Here is a 27,562-nt window from a genome sequence, read left to right on the forward strand (position 1 = left end):
TGGGCTCTGGAGACAAGTTCAAATACGCAGCTTTTAGGTCCAGAAAACCCGAGGCGGGAGACTTCCTGCACCTTCCCGCGAGGGAGCAGGGCGCCGCGCCCGAGTGCGCCCCGGGGGCCCCCCACCCCGGCCCCGCCCAGCTCCCCTCCCTCCCCCGTGACGTGCCGCAGCGGGCCGGGATCATGCGCATTCGCGCCCCGCGCCCCGCACGGCTGCTCCGCCTCGGCGCTTGTCATTCTCCGCGGCGCGGCGGCGAGTGCGGACTGCGGTGCCCGCCCGCTAGCTCCCCCGCCGGCGCGCCGGCGATGTGACCGACCGCCTGGGAGCGGGCTGGAGGCTCTGCGGGTAACAGCGCTTCGGCTTGTCCCTTGCGGCGTTCCTCGCTGAGTCGCCATTCCCTCGGAGCCGCAGACACGCACCGGGGGCTAGGAGCGCCGCACTCCGGGGTCGGTGGCGTCTGCAGCTCTCGGTCCGCGCGGCCGGGTGCAGCCTCGGTCGCCGCTGCGGCCGCCGCCGGCGGGCCGTGCGCCCTGGCGAGTGCCGGGCTCTGGGCACGGCGGAGTGAGGCGGCTGGTGCGGAGCGACAGCGCCTAGCCTGGCACCCGCCGTCGCCCCGACAGTGCGGGGCCAGCGAGGTTGAGCGCCGCGGAGCGAGATCCCCTCGGAAGGCTCCCTGTCTCCTGCGTCCCGGTGAGTTGACTGTAGTTTCTGAAGTTGGAGGGGGCCATGGAAAGGGGAGGTGCGTTTTTAGTATCTTCGTGGGGGAAGCTGGAGCGGCCCCTCTTGTTAGGAGCGGGGCTCCGTCTCGAGGAGTTCAGGGTGCGAAGAAGCAGACCCGGCACGCGGGGAGAGGCAATCCAGGGCGGGCTGGCAGCAGCCTCTGACGAACGTGCCAGTTGGAAACGTGCTGTGAGAGGACAGGTGCTGCGAGGGCATTTCGCCTGCTGCTGATTGCAAGTTGCGAGCTCCTTGACGGTGTGTGTTTGGCAGTGGAGGGTGCGTGCAGGGTGTTGTTACCTCTATCCTAAGTCCTGCGGGGAGTGACTCCTGTAATATAACTGGATGCGATAGGTCTTTGGAGGTGGGAGCTAAGTCATTCCCTCCCAGCCCTTCCAGCTTCCCGCGCATCCCACTTGACTCTTCCCCTAGGCAGAAGTTGCCAGCGTTTCCTTAATTGGAGTCCAGTCCTTTGGGGAGAAAACAACTTGTAAGTCAATACAGCGTTTTGTGCCATAAGGCAAATAAAATGAGAAATGCGTTCATTGTATGTGATTTCATACATTTCAAGAATGTGGGCAAGTCTCAAAGAAATAGGATTCTGATGATGGCACTTGGGTTTCACCCTGCCTGTCCTGCACCTCTTATATAAGCCTCCCGGCGGGATAACTGTGTCTCTGCAGTGGCTGCAGCTGTGGCTCTCCGTTCCATTTGTTTAAGGTCCAGCTTGAACAGTATTTAATGAAAATGCTGACATGATATAGCGTTCTGTAGTGTGAAACAGAGTGCACTCTTCAAATTGGAGTGTCTTCTCCTAATAGGTAGCATGCGAGGAAAAACCCAGTGTATTTTTCAAGGCAGCTCCAGGAATTAGACACATAAATCATGTTTTAAAATAGCATGCATTGTGCAGAGAGCTTGCAGAGGGCCCTTTTTGAACACATCCCCTTTGTTGTAGAAAAAGTGGAAATTGTTCATCCCAGACATTTGTTGAGTCTGAAAGTTAAGTGTGCTGATGGGCTTAATTATCTTAATAAATAAAGGGTACGATTTATAGGTAGCTATCCTGTTCTACTTTGAAGGATAGAATTCTACAACCTTTCTTTTTCATCCATCCCCTAGAGATTCCTTTTAAGTAGAGCAATAGATTATCATCATTGATGTTTAATATTTGAGTCAGTTAAATTTGTAAAAGGAATACTTTGAATTACATATAGTACCGCTATTACTGTTAAGACCGAACATTAGAAGCAAGGAGAATTTTCAGATTATTTGATATCAAAGTCATTAGTTTAACAAAACAGCATTAAGACTTTATATATAAATATATGTATATATAATACATATACATATATAAACACACTTATACATATATATATATTTAAATTTGGACTTGTAATAAATGTTTCAACCAAAACTCAGGGGTGTGTTATAATGTAAGATTTATCTAGGCAGTCTTTAGAAAGAGAAGTGCTTTTATTTATGGTATTCTAGCACATGAAACAAGATGAGCTAGTTATAGGCACCACATTTAAAAACATACCATAGGTTTTTAAAGAATCCTAGGAAAATATAAAAATAGTTATTTCAGAAGTTGAAAAGTTAGGCAACACATTGTGTTTTGTGAGAGCATCCGTTGCTTATGTCTAGAAGAGAACATATCCCAGCATGGACTCTGAAACAGACTCACCCCTATCAGCACTGTTGCACTGTGGTAAAGAGGGTAGACTAGGCAGCTGAGCTCTTGGCTCTCCTACCACTTGAATCTGGGCAAGTTACCTAAACTCTGTGTCTCAGTACCTTCACCTGTAAACTGGGGATAACAGCAGTACCTACTTTAGGGGATTATGATGAGGATTAAATGAGTTCATAGATGTAAAGCCATTGAGCCAGTGTCTGGCATTATTTTTTTTTAAAGATTTCATTTATTTATTCAAGAGAGATCACAAGCAGGCAGAGAGGCAGGGAGGGAGGTGGGGGAAGGAAAGCAGGCTCCCCACCAAGCAGAGAAGAGAGCCCAATGCGGGGCTTGATCCCAGAACTCTGGGATCATGACCTGAGCCAAAGGCAGAGGCTTTAACGCACTGAGCCACCCAGGCACCCCACCAGTGTCTGGCATTATTAAGCTGATAAAATTATCATTGCTGGGCACCTGGGTGGCTCAGTTGGTTGGGCGACTGCCTTCAGCTTGGGTCATGATCCCAGAGTCCCAGGATCCAGTCCCACATCTAGCTCCCAGCTCTGCTGGGAGTCTCCTCCCTCTGATCTTCTTCCCTCTCACGCTCTCTCTTACTCGCTCTTCCTTTCAAATAATAGATAAAATCTTTTTTAAAAAATTATCATTGCTATGATAGGAAACACATCTTTGGATACCAGGGACTGAATAGCTGCTGATGGAGGTTAATGGAAGCAGGTCACAGGTATAACAGGAGAGAGGATATAAACATTTATTGAACACTTTCTAGTGATGCAGCTGGTGTTTAATTTACTGTCTCCCTCCTCACTGAGGTGGGTGCTTTCGTCTCCACTTGGGAGATGAGGAAACTGAAGCTCAGTGAGATCAAACCAGCGTTGGGATTTTAACTTATGTCTGTTTATTTCAAATCCTGTTCTTTTTGACCTTGCCGCCTTAACTTCCTTTTGATCTTGCTTTTTCCATCTATTCTCCTTTAATCCTCATAATAATAAAATAGGTGCATTATTATCTTCAATTTACGCATGAGGAAATTCAAGTTAAGCATTAAAGTATGCAAAGTGTTTAACAGCACTCACAACATAGTTCTCCAAGATTGGGAGTTATTATTATTACCATAATTATTATTAAATAACTTGCTTAGCATAGCACATGGTAGATGTGCCAGCAGGTGAAGTGTGTTTTCTCCTTCGCTTTCAGGTGGATTCCATTGCTTCTTACTTCCCCATTCATATAGTCAGAGAATTATTGGGGAAAAAATGGTATGTGACAGTTCACACTGGAGGACGGTGCTCTCTGGTTTGTTTCTGCCTGCAGATGTGGCTGCAATGATCCACACAGCCTGGCAAAGCAGCCCAGGCAGCTGTCATCCATCCACAAAGAGCATCATACCTCAGCATGAATTCAGTCCTTGCTAGAGAACAGCCGTGGGGCAGAGAGAGCAAGAGAGAGCCCTTATACTTTCCTGCACATTTTACCGTATATTCAGAAATGGAAATCATTTATACTTTACATTAACTAAGCATGCTTCTTCTAGGCCTTAATGCCAGTGTCAAGCGAAGCAGTTCCCGGGGTCCTTTGTGAGCAGTACTTTGTTAAAAGTCTGGTCCATAGCCTGCTGAACTTCTCACCTGACTTCAGAGGTTGAGAATGATTGAGAGGCCGTGTGTGTGTTTGTGTGTGTGTGTGTGTGTGTGTGTGTGTAGCTTTCTTAGGTTATCATCCAGATACTACATAGTGTTCTGACTCTGGAAAATATTTATTCTGATTTCTAGATGTTAAAATCTAATTGTTCTATAAGGCACATAAGCAATAGACAGCTTGACTGTAGACTGGTGTATCTTCCTAGTGAACGTATTCTACCTATTCTACCGCCGATAGTACTTGGAGACACATGTTCTAAGTTGGCTTTCTTTTTTTTGAAATCAAGACTCTCTGTACAGCATGGTGACTATAGTTAATAATACCATATTGCATATTTGATAGTTGCTAAGAGAGTAAATTTCGGAAGTTCTCATTACAAGTTGTAACTGTGTGGTAGCAGATGCTATCTAGTCTTACTGAGATTATTTTGCAATATGTACATATATACCAGATCATTAAGTTGTATACCTGCAACTGGTAGAGTTTTCTATGTCCGTTACTTGTCAGTTTAAAAAAAACTTTCTGGGAATGAGCTTTCAGGAGAGTGCCTCATTTTGCCTGGGGACACAATTCCACAGATACCATGCACCAAAAAGAGAACCCTTGCGATCAACAGCCCCTTCACATCTTTGAAATAGCCTCTACTTCAATTTTAACCCTCTTTGTCAGAGTACAGATATTCCCTTCTACTCAATCAATATTTACATTTCAAATGCTCCTTCGTTCTGGGTTATTGTATAATTGAAGTCTTCCTTGGTCACTTCCGTGACTTAAGCTGGGTCCATAATTTAGTTTTAACTACTTCTTTAGAATTTACATAGCTCTGTTTTATTTCTCATCTGTGTGAACTATTTAACGGCTTATCTGTGGTCACCTCTGTTTTCCCAAATAACTTCTCGGACATCGGCTTTTTCCTGCTGTCAGAAAATATATGTACAGGAAACAGGTAATTTTAATATGGATAAAGTGAATGAAGATCATTTACTCTCCTTAGTCATATCTACTCTTTTGAATTATGTTTACTTCTGGCTTGGGGAGTTGGGAGCTGATTCTGTTTCTAGACCTCTTGCTTCATACATCCGTGAGAGATGTGTTGGGAAGTTACACATGCTTCTGGTTATACGAGCAGGCAGTTCGTATTCATCGTGACAGAGACAGTCCCTCAAGGCTGGGGCATGGCTGAATTTGAGGACAAGGGGCAGAGGTAGGGGGAGACAGCTCTGAGAATTTTTTATCTGCCACCTTTCTAGTCCTTATTGGTCGTGCCTTCTAGATAAGAACTGGGGAGAATAGTTAACACACAGCACTTACCATGTGCTAGCTGCCATGCTAAGAAGTTTACCTACAGTATTTAATCCTCATGGCAAACTTATGTGGTAGTTACTTTATTATTCTGTTTTTCAAAAGTGGAAACTGAGGCCTAGAAAGGTCAGGACACCTGACTAGGGTCACTTTATTAAGTTTTGGAGCCAAGAATGGAATCCACAGCTATCTGACAAGGCCTGGGTTCCATGCAGTACATTCTGCATCTAATTTTGGAGCCTTCATGATCATTCGGCTATGCTGCCTAGGTGTCCTATATTGTGCTTCTCAAAATAATCCTGTACTATCTGTCTTGGTTCCCACAATAACACCGGAAGAGAGCTAAAGAGATGTGAGGGAAGCCCATTGCCCACCTTCTCACCCATAGCCAGCATCTGGCATTGACTACATAGTGTCATCTCCATGTCTTTGTGGAGAAAGAACTAAAGCCTAGTTCCTACATCAAACTCAGAAAAGAAAAACCACATGTTAGCCTTGTGCAATAGGAAGTGGAAAGCCTTCGACTGATAATGGGACCCAATGGAGAGGTCTGTTAACTTTGTGTTTGGGTCACATACTTTGTGTCCCTCTCATTAAAGAAAGGGGAAGTATAGACCCCTGAGATTTCCTCTGGAGATTAAAAAGTAAATGTTTATTAAAAAGTATTAGGGGGCACCTGGGTGGCTCAGTGGGTTAAGCCTCTGCTTTCGGCTCAGGTCATGATTCCAGGATCCTGGGATGGAGCCCCACATGGGGCTCTCTGCTCAGCAGGGAGCCTGCTTCCTCCTCTCCCTCTGCCTGCTTCTCTGCCTGCCTCTCTGCCTACTTGTGATCTCTCTCTGTCAAATAAATTAAAAAAAAAAAAGTATCAGTAATGTAGATTACTACAACAGTGTCATATGCTATTCCCAATGAGACTATGGTTTGTAAATTCAGTGAATACATAAGTCCAACAAGTATGGGTCAAGTGTGTTGTCTCAGAATAGTAACATTGCATCACATCTTCTATGCCTGTATTGTAGTCTAATTCCAGTACAAATACACAGTACAAAGACAGAATTTATGGCCAACTTGTAATATTTTTAAAACCCTTCCTCAGAGCCTCCCTTCCCCCATGTTTCTCTTGATTTCACATTGGAGCCAGCATTTCTTCAATAAGTTCTTCATATTCCTTGGGTTTTGAGTTATTATTTTATGTTGTTATAACATTTTGGCATATTGTGTTGATGTTTCATCTACTCCCCCTCCTTAATTTTATACAACTGTACAATTTTCAAACCTGTGAGTGACTCAAAACTTAGGAAAAATTCAATTTTCTAAATAGAGACACTATTGCAAAGGAGAGGGAAATTTGGCTTGACTGGAGAGTCTTTACTTAAAATACAGAGCACTAGAAACCTTATGAACCTTATGGAGTAGGCAAGTTAAAAAAATGTTTTTGCAGTTGATCAGCAACAGCTTTATATCTTCTCTATGATTTCATAGGACCCAATATCTACACACCATATCCTGTATTCATTTGCAAGTAATCAGCTTCAGTTAATTTTGTAAAAGTACCAAAAGGTGTGAGACATTCTAGTCTTCACAGGGCTCCTAGTGTTGCATATGTAAGCTTTTCTGTGGATACTCTCTCTTTGATGAAGCGTAATCAGGCAAGTCTTTGGGCATCTGGTCTCACTGCATTTGTGACAGGATCATTACTGTTGCTTCTGCTCAGTCTGGCCCTTCACCTCCCTGACTGTACCCATTCCTCTCTCATTCCCATTATGGTTGAACACTCTGAAGCTATTGGGAAACTTTCATGTTGAGGCAGCTCATGTTATAAGTTAGAGACAATATATCAACCTTTTGTCTGTACTATCATTTGCAAATATCTTCTCCCATTCCGTGGGTTGCCTCTTTGTTTTTTTGACCGTTTCCTTTGCTGTGCAGAAGCTTTTGATTTTGATGAAGTCCCAGAAGTTTATTTTCGCTTTTGTTTCCTTTGCCTTTGGAGACGTATCTTGAAAGAAGTTGCTGTGGCTGATATCAAAGAGATTACTGCCTATGTTCTCCTCTAAGATTCTGATAGATTCCTGTCTCACGTTGAGGTCTTTTATCCATTTTGAGTTGATCTTTGTGTACGGTGTAAGAGAATGGTCGAGTTTCATTCTTCTACACAAACTCAATCCACACGAAACAGACAAACACATCAAAAAATGGGCAGAAGATATGAACAGACACTTCTCCAATCAAGACATACAAATGGCTATCAGACACATGAAAAAATGCTCATCATCATTAGCCCTCAGGGAGATTCAAATTAAAACCACATTGAGATATCACCTTACACCAGTTAGAATGGCCAAAATTAACAAAACAGGAAACAACATGTGTTGGAGAGGATGTGGAGAAAGGGGAACCCTCTTACACTGTTGGTGGGAATGCAAGTTGGTGCAGCCTCTTTGGAGAACAGTGTGGAGATTCCTCAAGAAATTAAAAATAGAGCTTCCCTACGACCCTGCAATTGCACTCCTGGGTATTTACCCCAAAGATACAGATGTCGTGAAAAGAAGGGCCATCTGTACCCCAATGTTTATAGCAGCAATGGCCACAGTCGCCAAACTATGGAAAGAACCAAGATGCCCTTCAACAGATGAATGGATAAGGAAGATGTGGTCCATATACACTATGGAGTATTATGCCTCCATCAGAAAGGACGAATACCCAACTTTTGTAGCAACATGGACGGGACTGGAAGAGATTATGCTGAATGAAATAAGTCAAGCAGAGAGAGTCAATTATCATATGGTTTCACTTATTTGTGGAGCATAACCAATAGCATGGAGGACAAGGGGCGTTAGAGAGGAGTAGGGAATTTGGGTAAATTGGAAGGGGAGGTGAACTATGAGAGACTATGGACTCTGAAAAACAGTCTGAGGGGTTTGAAGTGGCGGGGGCGGGTGGGAGGTTGGGGTACCAGGTGGTGGGTATTATAGAGGGCACGGCTTGCATGGAGCACTGGGTGTGGTGAAAAAATAATGAATACTGTTTTTCTGAAAATAAATAAATTGAAAAAAAATAAGTTAGAGACAATAAAACAACATAACACAGTGATTTTATTTATTTATTTGTTTGTTTGTTTTATTTTTTTTTAAAGATTTTTATTTATTTATTTGACAGACAGAGATCACAAGTAGGCAGACAGGCAGGCACAGAGAGAGAGAGAGAGAGAGAGAGAGAGAGAAGCAGACTTCCTATTGAGCAGAGAGCCTGATGTGGGGCTCGATCCTAGGACCCTGGGATCATGACCTGAGCTGAAGGCGGAGGCTTAACCCACTGAGCCACCCAGGCGCCCCTGATTTTTTTTTTTTTTTTTTTAATTAGAAAAAGCCAAGCTGTAACACAGTTGTGTACAAGAATACTGCAACCTCTGCACTCAGCACTGGGGAGTTGCAACCACTGTGGCCTTACTCTTTTCCCCCTGACACCTTCTAAGGAGAGCTGTGAACCTGTAATTCACATGCAATCAATCACTAACAGCTTGGCCCTGTTTGAGTCAGATTGAGTTGGAATGATATTTACTCATTTATGCATTTAGCAGATATGTATTGATAGGATACCAGGCGTGTTGTTGGATGTTGAAACCTCAAACAGAGGAATCCTTGCGCTGCCTTCCAGAATCTCAGCAGAACGAAGGGAAAAAGATGCAGTTGTAAGCAGTGCACAAAAGATGCTGGGCTCTGTCGGGGTACCTGCTCCAAGGGGATGACTTTCCCTTCGGAAGTGTAGGGCTGAACCTGAGTCTGGCCGGTGAGTCAGAGGAGGCCAGGCAGCTGAGGATGGGAGTGGGCTGACAGAAATCATTCTGAGCAGAGGGCCCAGAGAGAACAGTGCAGTGCAAGTACTGAACAGGGCAGGTGGCATGTCTGTAAGACAGCTGGTTGTCCCCATAGGCTGGTGCACATCAAGGGCTGTGGACGAGGTCAGAGATGGACAGTGGAGGCTGGGGCCACTTTAGGAAGTGTCTTGTGGACCATGCTTGGTCCAGATGAATTTGCGTACTTTTGGGGGTTCTTTTAGAATGAGTACTCTGGGTGTTTTGTAGAGAATGGGGGTGTGGGGTGGGGGCAGACACAGAAGCCCTATGAACAACAACAAACTGTTGAATGAATCCTAGTGCAGGTTTAAGGTCTGAACTTGGACAGGTAAGAGTGGGGAAAGGAGGAGGAGGGGAGAAGCAGGGAGGGGATGGTGACTTTAAGGATGACTTCCAGATCTCTGGCTTGGGTGCCTGAATGGAAAGAGGTGGCATTGGTCCTGATCGTGAATACAGAGGGTTGTGCAGTCTGCAAGGCAAGCTGACAAGTTTGTTGGCAAAGTTATGTGACATGAGGCACCAGAGGCTCCTCCAGGGCTTGAGAGTCAATGGTCTGTTGTACCAGCTGTGGTTCTAGAATTCAGGGCAGAGGCTGAGCTGAAAATAAAAGCTTACAAGCCTTCTGTGTGTTTCACGTTGTTGTGGAGGTGGTGATCTGCCTGGGAGAACACGTGGAGTGGGAAAACAAAAAAAAAAGATTATGGTCAAGACTGCAGGTGGAAGCAAAGGAGATGGGCTAGTGAGATTCAGTGAGGGAAGTTTTTGACAAGTGCCTGGATGGCAGAAACCAGAGGCAAAGCAAAATGAGGGGCTTGATGGTAACAAAAGGAATGAAATAGAAGAAAGCAGCAAGCAGAGGGATGGGTCTGCCTGTTAACTTGCTTGTGTCTACACACATGACAGTGGCTGTTCCTCAGGCAGCTTTCTGTTCTGTCAATAAACATGAATTCCTGCATCTGGGAGGTGGGTGCAGTGGATAAGGGTAAAGAAAAAAGAAATAAAATCATGAAAAAACATGATCCTGGGTCTGAAGCTGCATGGCGGATTGAGTTGCCATTTCTTATTTTTCTTTTCCACTCATTTATCTCCTTCACTGGCCACAGGTCATGGGCACTTGGGAAAGTGGGAAGGATAAAAGAGTGACTTTCTCGGTGGATAAAGTGCTCGCTTCTTCTAACAGACATGTCTCATTGTATCCATGAATGGGCACGCTGGGGGGAAAAGTGATAAATGGTGTATTATTTGGCAGTTTAAGGAAACTGAGCTTTTATCGTGGTCATAGCATCTTAAGAGGGTTTGGACCTTTGAACAAATCCTTTTATAGTTATAAATGAATCTTTGGGCTCACTGGTGTATTTGAGACATAGTTGAGTATAGTTTCCTGTAATTTTCACTTGCCATCAAAACAGGACTTGTTGGGGCGCCTGGGTGGTTCAGTGGGTTAAGGCCTCTGCTTTCGTCTCAAGTCATGATCCCAGGGTCCTGGGATCGAGCCCTGCATCTGGCTCTCTGCTCAGCAGGGAGCCTGCTTCCTCTTCTCTCTCTGCCTGCTTCTCTGCCTAGTTGTGATCTCTGTCAAATGAATAAATAAAATCTTTAAAAAAAAAAAAAAAACAGGCCTTGTTATAGACCAATTAAAGTGTTTGGGGATGATGGAAATCATGACCAGGTATTTTTGTTTATATCATACATGTTAGTCCTCAGCCTTTTTGGCTTTAATTTTGACCTAAAGACAGAATTACTCCAATTATAGAGATGAAAGAACTAAGATTCAGGGTTGGGAAAACTGGGCGGAGATAACACAGCTCATAAATGGCTCAGCTCCCAGGACCCAACCTGAAGCCTTCTGACCTCGATTCCATGTTCTTGCCACTCATCATGTTGCCTCTGTCTTCGTGAAAAGCTACTAAAGGAGGATTAGCAGGTAGAACATTTCAGAGATTGTTTTTATTAGTCTGCTCAAGGCAACAATAATAGAAACTGTGTTGGCTAGTCTGTATTTGATGGACCACAGGTTATTTATGCAAATATATGTAATTAAGTTAGACGGGGTGGGGGGGGATCTTTCTTCACAAAATGAGCGTCTTTCTCTTTCCTTATCTTAGAAGCTTAAAAAAAAAAGCCTCTGAGTTATAAAATATATAAAAAAAAGCCTCTGAGTTATAAAATATAATGGTGAATATTTTAAACTGCAAAATTATGGTACTTGTGAGGCAGTGTAAATTTGTTGTTGCAACAAATTCAGTTCAGTTGTTGCAATGGCTGTTGTAGGTGGGGAATTCTGTGTGTACATGTGTGTGTGCATGTGAAATAAAAATTAACCAAATTAGTTTAAGCTATTGGTTTTCCCTTCTAATATTATTCTTGTATATTCCAAATACATTAAATGACGTAGCTTGCTTTATCTCGCCAAAGCAGCTGTCACGTTATCCGTTTAATGCCAAAGGAATAAAACATTTGTCTTGAGCATTTTGCATGTGAGCTGTGTAAAATGATGCAGGGTTTATTTTAGTTTTACAGCTTCTTTTTTAGCTCCTGGTATTCTAAAATTATGATTTACCTAGTTTTGCTACTTTAAATCAATTATTAGCTATTAAGACACAGGAATGTTAGACTCATAAGAACATGGAATTTTATGACAGTTTGTAAAGTTTATGGTGCTGTATTTTTTTTTATTTTACAAAAAAAACTATGAACCTTGCTAAATGGCAGTTTCCAGATGAAAGCAATTTCTAGCAAGTAGCAAAATGCAGGTACCAGTGCTTATCCTTAAATCTCAATTTCAAGCTTCACGGTACCAATTTTACATGTTAGCTTCAGTAGGAAAAGTAGAATCTAAAGGGGCTTATGTTTTGTGACATTTGGTGCATTGATCTCTTGTGACTGGTGCTGGTTTTTTAAAATATAGTACATTTATATATTTTAAAAAGTCTTTTTTTTTTAAAGATTTTATTTATTTATTTGACAGAGAGACATCACAAGTAGACGGAGAGGCAGGCAGAGAGAGAGAGATAGAGGAAAGCAGACTCCTGCTGAGCAGAGAGCCCGATGCGGGATTCAATCCCAGGACCCTGAGATCATGACCCGAGCTGAAGGCAGCGGCTTAACCCACTGAGCCACCCAGATACCCTATATTTTAAAAAGTCTTATGAAAATGGTAGGCACCTGTCTTAATTCTAGTAATTACTATTACACTTGGCGTATTATAGTGGCCTTAGTGCAGTGTAATTGGTACAGTAGAGGCATATGAAAATTTAGATAATATAAGTAATATGGTATTTTATATACGATTTTATTGCATTTTAGAGTCATAATAATATGTGAGGAAACACAAATGAAGTAAAATGAAATTAATTTGGCCATTTCATGCCTCATGTGTCCCAATTTCATCCAAATGCAAATATGATAATCCAGGGCTTGGAGTTAGTATTCTATTGAGGTAATTTGACAGTACTGTATTTATTACCCACCACCTAGATAAAAAATTAAGCTGCATTTCCTGCTAATCTTCCCATGAGTATACATTTTAACATTCTGTACCAGGAGTTTTCATTTGCTAAAAAGAATAACTGAATTTTCTTTACCACTTTTTATTTCCTACTGAATTTTGTTCAGAGATTTTTATGCAAGTGTATACTTGACATGATAGAGCATGTCTAAATTAATAATCTAATTTGAATACCATAATTATGTGTATAGTTAGGGCTTGATTGAATAGAGTGGTTTTGCATATCGTGTATATTCTTTCTCTTAGTGGATTTAGGAATTACATGTTTAATATTCAAAGTCCTAAACCTGCTTGCATATACCAATAGACACAGAGAGAAAAATGTAAACATTTTTACAAATAGAATTTTAAAGATGCACTTCCTTTTCAGATATTAGGAATTGACATGAAACTGTCTCCTGTAGCTTTTTCTTATATATAACAGATTGATAAATGCAGAAGTGGTTGAAAACTAGAATAGTGTCATATGTAGTGCCAAATTTTCGGTGTTGAGGTCAGAAGTGTACACCTTTATTTTTCTAAATAACAAAGATGCTTTCAAGTAAAATAATATGAATCTCCGTAAATATTTAAATGTATTTAGATGATACTAAGAATATTTTTTCCTTTGCTTCATTATGTAATAGTCACTTTGCCTAAAATCTGTGTCTTAAAGTTTACCATCAATGTGAAATGCTCAGTATCTCCAAAATAGAATTAAAACTAAAAACTCTGGAGTCTCATTAAAAGCATACAGTATGGGGGCACGTGGGTGGCTCAGTAGATTAAGTGGCTGCCTTGGGCTCAGGTCATGGTCACAGGGTCCTGGGATCCAGCCCCACGTGAGGCTCTCTGCTTATGCCCCTCTCTGTGCTCCTTCTCTCTTTCATTCTCTCTCTCTCTCTCAAATAAATAAAATCTTAAAAAAAAAAAAAAAGCAGCATGCAATATGGATAACAGCTTTTCAGGCTTTGTGCGGGATAGTTGGAACAAGATTATGAAACACTATGGTTGTTGAGAAAAATAAAATAACAAAGTGTTAAACTTAATACTTAATTTAATGGTTTTTGCCACCATGGCTCTTAACCTTTCCCACTGGGTGATTTGCTAATAGTGGCATGTTGGGACCCGAACTATTATAGATCTTTTCTTTTAATAAATATTCAATAGCATTTTCAAAATTGTTCTCCTAGATGCAGTTCATAATAAACAGCCCAGTGCTGCCGATGAACATGCTTTTATACCATTTATAGCCATGGGCCACTTGGCATTTGGACCCCTCTCTTATGTATTTTCACAGCTCCACATATCCTGAAAATTGTCAGCCTTGGATTAGAATAAGCCTCTCGCATCTCCACAGTTACAGGAAGAATAAAAAGAATGTTCTCCTTTTCTTCTCCCTATAATATGCCAAGACCTGTGGTCAGAAAATCATTATTTCCTAGTTACAGGCTTTTTCTCTTGATGTTCTCACTCACTGCAGAAAGTGGTAACACAAAAGGCGTTGTTGAAATGTGAACGCGTTAGTGGGTTGATCTGTCTCAGTCTCTTTCTAGCGAGAGCTGTGGTTCTCAGCTGGGGGTGGAGAGACATCTGACAATGTCTGGAGACAGTTTGGGTTGTCATGACCGGGGAGAGGGATGTTACTGGCACAAGTGGGTTGAGACCAGGAATGCCCTCCTCCATTCTGCAGTGCACAGAATAGCCCTCTTTAGGGAAAAATTCTCTGACCCAAAATGTCAATAGTGCTGAAGTGGAGAAACCCTGATCTAGAAAGTAGGGAATGTCTGTTTAATATGCATTCTTTTGTTCAAGCAAATGAATATGTGATAGATGGGCCTTAGAAAGAAATCGTTGCAATCAATATAATCATTTATCGAGCACTTAAGAGGTCCTGAAAACAGGGCAAACCTCGACATCTGTCCCAGCCCTCAGGAGTTTATACTCTCTTTAAAGATGACTGGCAAATAAAATACTATTATTCAATGTGACGTATGCTGTAATTAGAGGAATATATGACATGTTAAAAAATAATTTTGATTTTATTTGCTAAATATAAAGGACTATCCAGAAAAAATTTATGTTCTCTGGCTAGATGTGAATTAGTCATTCATGGGTAAAATTTCTCTTTTTCCCTTGATGAAGAATAGGTTCCCTTTATTGCCTTTCTCTCTCTCCATTTCAACTGGTATTAATTTGAAACATCAGGAAGGAAGAGGAGATATTGACATAAAAAATGTTACTTTAGAAATTTAGGATATTAGTTTTTAACATCTTCATTCAGTTGCAATTTACATGTCATGAAAATCTCCTGTTTTAAGTGTGCAACTAACTGGTCTTTAGCAAATGTAGAGAATTATGGAACTACCATCACATTCCAGGTTTAGGACTTTTCCATCACCCCAAAAAGATCCCTTGTGTGCATTTGTGGTCACTGTATTCCCATGGCCAACCCTAGGCAACCACTGCTGATCTTTCTGTCTCTTGGTCTTTTCTCACTTTCTTTCTCTATAGATTTGTCTTTTAGGAAATCTCTGGACATTTCATTTGGGATATAATTTTTTTTCAAGTAAAAATGTAGTTTTGTGTCTTCTTTTTGAAGGTTATCATGTTTATATTTTTCTTTTTATTGTTGCCACACCCAGCTATAGTGCAGGTTTGAGTGTACTTTGTTATCAGAATTCTCAGAATAATCAGGTGGAAAATGTGGCAAAGCGGAAGATAAGCATGTATGTTTAATGCAGCATATGTGCTACATCAAACAGTCCATGGTATGCCTGTTTTTCAGCTTTGACCAGTTTTGTTCCCTGTGAATCTGTCTACTAAAATAATGTCATTGAAATCACTGATAAGCTGACTGAGGTCAGATGAATACTTCATGTTGTGGGAAAACTACAAAAGGATTAAATCCAGAGAATTCCCCTGTTTGGAGAGTTGTGTAGGGGGACAGCACTCCTTTTGGGGACACATGTCTTTCGGAATTCAGCTTTTAGAAAGGTAATACAGTTTATATACTGTATGTTATGTAATAGTCCCACGTGATCCCAGGAAACAGTAGTCTCTTTTCTTTTCTTTTCTTTCTTTTTTTTTTTTTTTTCTTTTTTGGAAACAGTAATTTCTGTTGCAAAGTGTATAATATTAACATTTAAGAAGACAGAAGATGACCAAAAAACTTGATGTCAGCTCAGGTCAGTTTTTAGAGTATATTCATTTGGTAGCAATGGAACAAAGTTTCCGAAATTTTTTCAGAAAATTTGCATTTCAAAATTGTGGATAAATGTTTGTGAACTTGCGGTATATCCCAGGATATTACATCTCAAATAATTGCTCCTTCCTCTTATCTACTCCCAGCCTCCCATCGCCCCTGCCACATACACATTTCATACCATTTAGCCCTGAGTATACTTGTCTTGCTTTCACATCATTAGCTTCTCATCAGATTTGATAAAATGCCAAGTTAGCTGTTCAATTTTGGTGGAAGAAGGCCAGGTACAGATGTGTTACGGCGGCCAGATCTACATCCTCTTGTGGTTTGTGGTTTTGCCTCCCTGTTATAGCCTTGGATTGTAGCCATGTTCATTTACTCCAGAACCCCTGGGGCCCAGGGGCCCAGAAGATGAAGTTAGTTTTGTGAGGTCAAAATGATATCCTTCAAGGGGGTATAGCTCAGTGGTAGAGCATTTGACTGCAAAATGATATCCTTCAAGAAAAGTCCAAAAGGAACAATGGCAGCTGTCCCTCCAGGTAGCCCCAGACTCATGCTAAGTAATCCTCACACCCATCCCAAAATCTCTGGGCAGTGAGATAGGAGATAAAGACATGAAGAATACAACATGTGGTATCTAGTGCATTCTCACATCAAAAGTAAGATGCTAGTACAAAGTGAGATACTTCAGGCTTGTTCCAGTTTCTTAAAAATTCTGCATAATCTTATATAATTTGCTTAATGGTACTTAGCAAGCCTCGTTAGTTTCTTTTCACATGTGTTTCTTTTCACATATATTTATTCACATAAATTTCATGTCTTTATTAATTTCCAGACTCCAGTGGTGGTACTCAGGAAACTGTAACTCTATGACACCGGGGTTTAACTGATATTCCATGGTATTCCTAAGTGGCTATGAATGTGAATGGATTTTTCAATCGGTGTGTAAAATTTGCCCTTGTTGCACGTGAGTATGTGTGAAGGCATAGAAGTATTACTTAGGCAGGACATACTGTAGGTTGGGGGACCCATTTACCACCAAGGGTGACCGAATTTCTGTAAATTAGGGGAAAGAACATAGTGCAGTATTATACAAGCCTTGGGGGAAAACTGCATGTTTTTAGGGACATCCAAGAGTTTTGCCTTTTGGGAACTCAAGAACATCATCAAGTAATAAGCTCCTGAAGATCAATGTGAGCTAATAGTCAGCTGAGTGACTAAAGTAACTGGAGCATATAGTAGGGGTTACATTGCTACTGTTACTTTTTTTTTGAAGTTCTTCATCACTTCAGTGTAATATCAACATTTCCTCTGAAGGTGAACCATCAATAGGAAAAGACGTCGCATCATTGCCCCTTGGTAGTGGAAGTGGGCTCCTCGCCTCTCCCATCTGCAGTTTCATTCTTGGGTGTCTTGGTTCATGCCCACCTCTTACTCCAGCTGCAGCGTGCTCGCATATCATTTTCTCTCCTGTCTCCCAACTTCAAAGAGCTAAACTTGTCCCGCCTTGGTTTTGCACCTGTCTTTTCTTGCCAAGCATCTTTCTGAGTCTGCAAGCATTTCTTCTTATTACCACATTTCCTGTTGTAAAGGAGCCGACAGCCCACATTGTCACTGCTGCATTCCCTTCCTCCTAAGGGACGCCCCCCTGTCCTACGTACACCCCCCCATTTGTGTTCTGGTGATGCTTTCCCCCTCTTTGGGGGCAGGTCATCTGATCTGTCTCACCTTTGTCTTTCTCCCTCTGTCAGTCTAGCTGCCTTTAGAGCAGTGGTTCACCATATTGACCACATAAGAGCATTATTAGTGATGTCCAGAGCCTCCCCCAGTAATTCTGATTCACGGGCCCTAGGGGGCCTTGACCTTGGTGTTTTGTTTTGTTTTTTAAAGTGGGGTCCACACCCAGGGTGGAGCCCAGTGCGGGCTTGAACTCACAACCCTGAGATCCAGACCTGAGCTGAGATAAAAGTCAACTGCCTGAGCCACCCAGGTGCCCCAAACCTTGGTGGTTTTTGACAGGCGCCTCCTCTCCGAAGCCCCACCTCAAGTAATGCAGCCATCACGGACAATCACCCATTCAGAGGACATGACACCTGTCAGGTGCTGTGGGTCACAGGCCACTGTGGAAGGAGGAGGAGGGAAGTTGCAAAGATGAGAAGAGATTAAACAATGGCAACACTCCCTTGTCCCTTTGTGTACTTTCAGTTTTAGCTCAGAGGGAATGGGTTTCTCTGAGTGCCACCTACCCCAGCCCAGTGTAGCAGCTTCTCCCCCTCGGACTGCTTTCCCATCTGTAAATCCCTGGCAGCCATGTACCCTCAGCAGGACCGAAACCACTGGAGGTGAAGTGTGCACTTATCTCCTCATGAGGCTGGCCACAAGGGGCCTTATTTTCCTTTCATAACTATGGCCTCCTGCCTTGCGACCCACTATTTCCATTTTTCCTTTCTGTCACTCTCTCTAAACCAAAGCCGCGTGCCCTCCTCCCTCATTTGTTGTTAGTTTGAAACTCACAGCCATAAAGACACACACAGGAGACCCAATTAAAGTTCCGAGGCGGAGGTTTTCACTTTGCTTTTTCCCTTGTGAGAAAGATGGGTGCCACGGTCTTTGCTGGGAAACGATTGTAGAGAATATAATTTTTTCTGAATTAGTGGGAGAAGGGAAGACCACTACTAAAATTGAACTGCCATCTATTCACAGTTTCCTTTTATTTTTAATATACCTGTGGGTCTCTGAAATCCTTCCTTACACAATAAGGAATTCAGAAGTTGGACAGAAATGCGTCCGGATAGCCTTCTTTAAAAAGCCTCTTCTCTAGGCTTTCTGTGGTCAGAATGCCTGTCCGTTTTCCAGAGAGCAGCACACAAGAGCCTTTGGATGGGCTCCATTGTTCCACAGTTTCTAAAGGGGCTGAGAACGGTTATAACATGAATAGATTTATAATGCTGTCTGAACCTGTTTTGTTGTTAAGGGATATTTTGTTCTAAAGACAGTAATTTTATTTTTTTCAGTAAGTAGGAAAATTTAAGTGAGGTGATTTTTGTATTCATGAAAAGTATACACGACTAACTCTTTCAGGGACATCCCATGTGAAATTTGTAGAAAATCCAGTTGTGTGGGGAAAAAAGAAAAAGAAAAAAATGCCTCACTTCACTTCATAAACAACTAGGAAGATATAAAAGATTTAAATGCCAGTTTTCTTTACTATAATGGGGTCAGTTTACATAAATTACATTTAAGACTTTCCTCTGAGCCACGGATATTGCACAAAGAAAATTCTGCTCCTCAGTCATCCTATTGTGTGGTAAGAAATGGAACTTTTCATTCAGCCTCACGCATCCAGTGTGAGAACCTGGCCAAGGCTGGCCTTGGTGCAGGCCAGTTATTCATTAACGTGTTCATCTATTCAGCATACACTGAGTTCCTACTGTGTGCTGGGCACCGTTATAGGTAGTGGATAGAGCAGCCAACGAGCTACCTCTTCTGATGTTCTGGTGGGAGGAGATAAGATCAGCAGGTATTATGTTCTGAGCAGAGAAGTAAAATGTATTTATGTTATTAGGAATGACTGGGCAGTTGGGGCAAGCCCCCTTGAGGGGGTGAAATTTAACCAGGGCTGGTGGGAATTCATAGACCAACTTTGACAGAGCAGACCCAGGCAGCTGGAAGAGATGGGGAGGGCAGAGAGTTGAGGCTGGGTGCACGGTGGCAGGGAGCAGCCTGGTCAGGTTTGTATTTGAGGAAGGTCACTTTTGGAGCAGGAGGAAAGGTGAACTGGAATCCAGCTCCCCAGGCTGGAGCCCAGATCCTGGAACTAGGGTACCTGCTGGGAACAGAGTAGGCAGCATGCCAGCTGGATGATAAGAGGCTGATCTGGGGATCCTCCTCTGTTTCTTGTCCAGACCCAGATTGAATCTTTCAGCCTGTTGAGGACATGAGCCTTAATTCATTTGCTAAAATGCTTATTAAAAATGCCAATTTCCAGAAGCACCTGGTTGGCTCTGTTGGTTAAGCATCTGCCTTCGGCTAAGATCATGATCCCACGGTTCTGGGATTGAGCCCCACGTTGGGCTCCCTGCTCAGTGGGAAGCCTGCTTTTCCCTCTGCCCCTCCCCCTTCTTGTATTTTCGTGTGTGTTCTCTCTCTCCCATAAATCAACGAAATCTTTTTTTAAAAAATGTCTATTTCCACAACCTATCCCAGTCTAGTGATATGGAGTGGGACCCAGGATTTCATTAAGTTCCAGGTGTCTGATGTTGTGGAGACTGTGGACCAATTTTTGAGAAATATTGTGTTTACAGACTGTGCTGTTACTTGAGTATCCAATTTAATTCTCTCAACAACTCTGTAAGAGAAGTGTGTTTTCTGTAGATTACAGATTAGGAAACAGGGTCAGTGTGATTAAGCATCAGGCCCAAGGTGACACCACTGGTGCGTGTCATGACTGACAAAGCGATCTGCCCTTTGTGTCGCTAGCCCTGTCTGTGTGAAAATGGGAATTGTGGCCCCTGCAAAATTCAAAACCTTTGCAGGTTAATATGTCTTATGAATGAACAGGATCCTTCTCTCAAATCCAAGACTCAATACATCCCATCTTCGGATAGAACCAGAAAGTTTCCTTTTTTTAACTAGCTTTTCTTTTCTAAAGGAAAAGTTTAATTTTCTTTCTTTTTATTTTTTTTTATTTTTTAAGTGGGCATGGAGTCCAACCCAGGCCTTGAACTCACGACCCTGAGATCAAGACCAGAGCTGAGATCGAGAGTCAGAGGCTCAACTGACTGATTCACCCAGGCACCCCTTAATTTTATCTCTCAAAGATAGAATATTTTTTTAAGATTTTATTTATTTATTTGACAGAGAGAGATCACAAGTAGGCAGAGAGGCAGGCAGAGAGAGAGGGGGAAGCAGGCTCCCTGCTGAGCAGAGAGCCTGATGCGGGACTCAATCCCAGGACCCTGAGATCATGACCTGAGCCGAAGGCAGAGGCCTTAACCCACTGAGCCACCCAAGCGCCCCTCAAAGGTAGAATTTTAAGCCCTTAAAGTCCTCAAATGTGTATCTTAAGAAATATATATTGCAAAGGAGAGATTTGATCTTAATAGATCTTTCTGGGGGTCCTTTTGCCTTTCTTTCCAGAAAAGAAGTTAAGAGGGTTAAGGCGTAGCCTTTTTTTTTTTTTTTAATTATTACCCATAGACCTATAAACCCAACCATTATGCCTCACAGAAAATTATCATGCTTTCAGTTGCCATGAATCATTTATTTCTTAAGTGGCTCTTGAACTGAGAGTTGTAAAAATGATGTTGAAGAGGTAGAGGAGGATGGCTGAGTGACAGTCTGCTGATGATGAGGACTCTTGTTTAAAAGCTAGCTTCGAAGCACGTTGACTTAAATGAATTACCTGCCTGCCCTCGTCTGAAAGTGTGAGGAAGTTTCCAGCTTTATTTTCTTCTGTTAAGAAATTGAATGTATTTATCGGGGAGATTTAATTTCATAACAACGTGTATGTTGCCCCGATTTTTAAGCAGCATTCTGTAGCGGTTTGTTTGAGCTCCCCTAACAAATACCACAGACGTGGGGGTTTTAACGACAGAAATTTGTTTTTGACCAATTCTGAAGACTGGAGGTCCGAGACGAGTGGGTCTGCGGGTTCTGTTTCTCCCTAGGCCCCTCTGCTCCCTCTCTCCTTGGTTTGCAGATGGCCGTCCTTTTGCTGCCTCTTCACATCATCGTCCCTCTGTGCGTGCGTGCCCCTGGTGTCTCTCTGCATGTCCTAATGTCCTCCTCTTATAAGGACACCTGTCATACTGGATTAGCGCCCACCCTAATGACTTCATTTTTAACTTCATTATCTCTTTAAAGGTCCTAGCTCACAATCTAAGGTACTGGGTGTTAGAACTTCTGTGTATGAATTTGGGGGAAACACAATTCAACTCATAAAAGCCCCCCTCCCAGGGGAATACATAGAGAAGAAGAGCATGAAAAAACAGACCAGAAACCATTTTCCCAGAGCAAGGTTCCGCCCCTATCCCCTAACCCCCCCTACCCCCCACCACCCGGCCCGATGTCCTACCCTGCCCTGTTCCCCCTGCATCAGGCCGAGGGGAGAACCACTGCCAGCCATCAGCCATAAGGTAATGTCCTCTCCACTAGACTCCAGTGTGAACTGCCTGGCTCTGGCTGAGCCGATTGGAATGAGTTTCCTGGAATTGCCTGCTAGGTCGTGTACTTGGCAGGGGAGAGGCAGGCCTTTTTGTTTATAGACCCGGTCATGATTATCACAGCACAGATCACTGCTTTGATGATGAACATTAGATGAACGCTCCTTCCTGAGGTTATTTTTATCAGCAGCCATCAGCTTCATTTGCTTCTGCTTGGGGCACACTGTCCAGAGGGGCTCATTTCTTACGTACAGGTTTTCCCAGGGGCACGTTTTTTGGCTTGGAGTTGGTGGTCAGTCTCATTCCCATCACTAATGGTGTCAGGTGGGCTCAGAGCCACCTCTGGGGATAGAGCATGCAAGACAAGCCATCCTGTCGTGAAGGCAGAATGGCCCCCATCTGTGCCTGCATTTGTGTGTAAGGGAAAGAGGTGCTTCCGTGGCAAGCTTGAAAGGGAAAGAAAAGTAAGGTTTAACGGCAGTTTAAAGAACAGTGTATTTGTAAGTGGGAGAGACTTTGGCTTTTTGATCTTCCTTAAAGCATTGATGTGTTGATTACATAGATTGTAAAGTCCGGAAACAGATATTTATGTCCTAGAACATACTACGGCTTATAAAGTAATAACATGCTATTTGTTATGCGTACTCACTGATTTCTAGACGTATGACTACCCTCAAGCTTTTTAAAAATTGATTTTACTAGTTTGTCCCCCTAAGCCCCAGTGGCGCCCTTGATTCCTGGTTTGCCCACTGACGGAAGGAGGAGTTACCCAGGGCAGCCTTAGGGTGTGGATCTGGTCTCTTCTGTTTCTGTATAGCTAGTTTTGGGGGTGCCAAAAGACTGCATATTGTTAGCATATTATCTTCTTGGTTTGATATTTGGTTCTGTTCAGTGTATGTTTTGGAGTCCTTATTAATCAAACATTTTTTGAAAACTAAGTATTTTTCAAACACGCTAATGTATATTATCAAAGTCCTGCAGTTCTTACTTTGAAGGGAAGAAATCTCGTCGAAGCCGTGACATGACTTGCCTGTAAGCTAGAAAATCTCTGAGTTGGTACTTAACAGGAGGTCTGATGGAAGTCATGTTCTGTGCTCACTCCCTCTTTTCCTGTGATTTTCCTTTTAAATCTCACCGTCACAAGAAATAGATACTAGTTTTGAAATCAGAGGTTAAAGAATGAATTATTAAATCAGATCACATGCCCTTCTGACTTAATTAAAATTGTATACACCCCACACTTGACTTGAGAAATAGTTTTCTTTATTGTTGTTGTTTTGTTTTTATTTTTTGTATGATGTTAGGGAAAGCATCCTGCTAAAGGATAGACTTAATTTATAAACTTGTAACACTATTGCAGTTGTCTAATCAGTTCTGTGATCAGGTAAAATTTGGACTAAGCTAAGATTGCTGAATCTGGAGAGGGACATCAACATCTGATGGTTATATATGTCCAAACTTACAGGGGTTTTTTTGTTTCATTTTGTTTTGTTTTTGCTTCACTTTGTGCTGCAACTTTTGTGGTACAACTTATTGATAAAATTTCCCATTCACTGTTGGTAGTTTCATTGACCCTAGCATTTGTCAGGTCCCGCTGTGAATAGTTTATCAATATGTGTATATTCTCAACCAGATCATGGAGGAGAAGAATTGTGTTTAATGCCTTTTTTCAGAGTCCCTCCCCCCACCCTTCTGCCACGTCTTATCTTTTCCTGTAATCTTTGCCTTACTTAATGTCACCCATTCAGTAGACTAGGCCAAATAACACAGGAAGTCACTCATTTTTTTAATTAAGTTTTTAATTTTAATTCCAGTTAACATATGGTGTTATATTAGTTTCATGTGTACAATATAGTGATTCAACAATTCTGTACACTACTTAGTGCTCATAATGATAAGCGTAATCTTTATTCCCCATCATCTATTTCACCCATCCCCCTACCCACCTCCCCTCTGGTGACCACCCATTTGTTCTCTATAGTTAAGAGTCTGTTTCTTGGTTTGTCTGTCTTCCCCCTACCTCTGTTCATTTGTTTTCTTAAATTGCACACATAGGTGAAATCCTTTGGTATTTGTCTTTCTCTGACTTACTTTACTATCACACTCCCTAGATCCATGTTGTTGCAAATGGCAAGATTTCATTCTTTTTATGGCTGAATAATACTGCTCTGTGTGTGTGTGTGTGTGTGTGTGTACCACTTCTTTCTCCATTCACCATTGATGGACACTTGGGCGACCTCCGTAATCTGGCTACTATAAATAATGCTGCAGTAAACATAGAAGTGCATGTATCTCTTTGAATTTGTGTTTTTGTATTTTGGAGGTAAATACCCAGTAGTATGATTGCTGGATCATAAGGTAGTTCTATTTTTGAGGCACCCCTCTACCATTTTCTGCAGTGGCTGCACCAGTTTGCATTCCCACCAGCAGTGCATGAGGGTTCCTTTTTCTCTACATCCTCACCAACACTTATTTCTTGTGCTTTTGATTTTAGTCACTCTGACAGGTGTGAGGTGATATCTCATTATAGCTTTGATTTGCATTTCCCTGATGATGAGTGATGTTGAGCATCTATTCATGTGTCTGTTGGCATCTGTATTTCTTCTTTGGAGTGGCGGCTCATGTCTTCTGCCGATTTTTAAATTGGGTTTTTGAGTGTTGAGTTGTATCAGTCCTTTGGATATTTTAGATATTGACCTGTTATTGGATATGTCATTTGCAAATATCTTCTCCCATTCAGTAGGTTGCCTTTTAGTTTTGCTGATTGTTTCCTTCGCTGTGCAAAAGCTGTTTATTTTGATGAAATCCCAATAGTTTATTTTTGTTTTTATTTCCCTTGCCTCAGAAACATATCGAGAAAAATGTTGCTACCGCTGGTGTCAGACATTACTGCCTCTGCTTTCTTCTAGGATTTTTATGCTTTCAGGTTCAATTAAGGTCTTGATACCTCTTTTTTCTTCATAGTCCTTGGCCAACTAGGTTTGTACACCATCTCTCTTAAATATTGAATCAGTCGCTCAATTTCAAATCCCTCTGCCATTCTCTTAGTTTAGAATGTTATCATCTGGGTGACATATGCCCCAATATTATTTTTGAAGTCCTCTAAATTGGTCTCTGTTATGCCAAACATAGCCAGAACTATAATGTTTTCTACCCTAGTATCAGGGAAGATGACCTAATATGCATATTTGTTCAATTTGTTTATGTCATCCTTTAAAATTCTCCATTGATTTTTCTGAATATGGCCTCCTGGAAAGCATGGTATACAAAATCTTTAGTGATCTGAGTCTCTGAAGGGTGATCCAGCCTCATTTCTTACACTCACCTGTGTGTTCTAGTTATACAGCAAGTCAGAGTCTCCCAAATGTGGCCTGAGACTTTGCATAAACTCCCTAAATCCCTTAACGGACTCCTTCATCTTTAGGTGTCCCCTTCTCTGAGCAGCTGACCCTGCTTGTACAACCACCCTAACCTAACCTCATTTAGATATCTCTTATGGCATTCCCATAATGCTCTATTATATCCCTTCTAATGAGTGACTCACATTCTTGTAATTGCCTCGTTAGTGGTTTCTCTTTCTCCCATTGGACTATGAGTTCCTTGAAGGCAGACATCACATCTTATTAATGTTTGTTTCCCCAGTGTCTAGCATTGAATCTACTCTCTAGTAACCAATCAAGTAATTGCTAAATTGATCTGAAATGAACTGAAGATAAAAGTAGGATGGGCGGATGTTATTATATAGACACTGCTAAAATAGTAGAGTAGGGATCAGTGCCTGCCAGTTATGACAGTTTACATGCATTTTATGACATTTTACACAATTTGTTATCATTTTCTCACTTGTTTCTCCTGCTAAATCTGAAATTCATAGAACAATTAGCATTTTCTTTGTGGCATTGAAAGTGAAGACTTAACGCTAGTACATTACTTGCCTGTATAAATCAAAAAGCTTAGGAGTTTTTAGGGCAGGACTCCAACCTAAGTCTCTGATCATGAGGTCCATAGTGACATTTCAATCAATCCCAGAAACACCCTACTGGAGAGTAAAGTCACTATATATATTATATATTTTCACACATCTATAAATATTAAGGCTAGACTGGAAATTCCTTGAGGGCATTTAACGTCTTCTTCTGCCTGCCAGTGTGTTATCTGGGGCAAGTGGCATACCCTATCTGTTTCATTGTCCTCATACAAATAACAGAATTTATCTCATAGAGTGTTTTTGAGAAATAAAACAGCTACTACATACAAAACATCAGTATACTACCTGGCACATAATAAAAGCTACATAATGCTTAACTGTTTTTATAGTCACTCCAAGGACATATGCTAAAGGTACTGAATATTGGTGGGATGTTATGGATTAATAAATCAGAGTGGGAGTTCGAGAAGTTTCATGGGAAGAAGTTCACAAAGATTGTGAGATAGATCATCATTGTGTTCCTATACATGAAGGGAATTAGACAATTGCTTTGGATTATTTTACATAATATTAAAAAATACTATTTAAATTAGCAACAGAGAGTACAAGAGATCTGAGAATGGAAAAATCTTATCTTTATGAAGAGAAGTATAAAACTTTATTAAAACAGATAAAAGACCAGGAAATGGAAAGACCTACACTGTTCATGGATTGAACAGTACAGGAAAGATGCAGTCATTCTCCAAATTAATCTATAATTGTAATGCAGTTTTCATCAAAGTCTTTACAGGTTTCATTGTTTGTTTTTTTATTTCTTGAGCTTTGAGGGGTCATCTCTCATATTTCTACATGTCTTGCAAGCAGAAGTAAATGCCTTTTTGTTCTGAACTATTTTTTCAAGGATGATGTTTGTAATATGAACAGCCTTAGAAGTTAGTGTCTGTGTTCAGACCAAAGGGTAGGGTTATTTATTGTTCATTACAGTAAAGATAATGTCTTCCTTCACTGTAGGGCTCCGTTACGAACAATTCTTATTGTCTAAACTCAGTCTTCTCTAGGTGTAATGCAAGCCCACTGTAAACACAGCATCACACTTGAACACCAAGCAGAAGTGACTAACCATAAAACTCATGCTGCTTGTTATGCTGCAAATAATAAAATCCTTTGTCTCTGACCCAGGAGTTTTGTGTCTTCTTACAGTATCTGTGAATACTGGCAAGCCAGCTCGTTAGCTTACAAGTTGGATAAAATCTCAGAACCTTTACAGTTCTTGACAGAGTTGTGATAAATCTGCTCTTATAAACATAATTTAGCATAATGAATTTCAAGAGGAGCAGTTAAGAATTTGATACAATGATTTCTCCAAATGCTGAGAACGAATAGACTAGCTATTGCCTAGAAAGAGACTCCAGTTGTTTGCTGATTTAACTCCCCCTCCCTTCCAGGGATGACTGATGAGCTTCCTCAGTTTGTCCAAAGTCTTTTGTTTTGGTGTTTTTGGTAATAATTTTTTCAAGCCCTTCCTAGAACTTTGCATCTCTGGTTTTTTCTAATGGCATGGTA

The 27,562-nt window shown here is 41.6% G+C and overlaps 1 protein-coding gene across 1 annotated transcript in view; it reads left to right on the forward strand.

Annotated features, from left to right (window-relative positions):
- The first annotated feature begins 516 nt into the window (after window positions 1–516).
- Window positions 517–27,562, forward strand: part of PAG1 (phosphoprotein membrane anchor with glycosphingolipid microdomains 1) — a 133,609-nt gene continuing 106,563 nt past the window's right edge. Inside the window, exon 1 of the mRNA XM_044245396.1 lies at window positions 517–690. The gene's annotated coding sequence lies outside the window, so the exon portion shown is untranslated. The remainder of the gene's footprint in view (window positions 691–27,562) is intronic.

Source organism: Neovison vison, chromosome 4 (assembly GCF_020171115.1).
Source record: "Neovison vison isolate M4711 chromosome 4, ASM_NN_V1, whole genome shotgun sequence".
Classification (NCBI taxonomy): Eukaryota; Metazoa; Chordata; class Mammalia; order Carnivora; family Mustelidae; genus Neogale; species Neogale vison.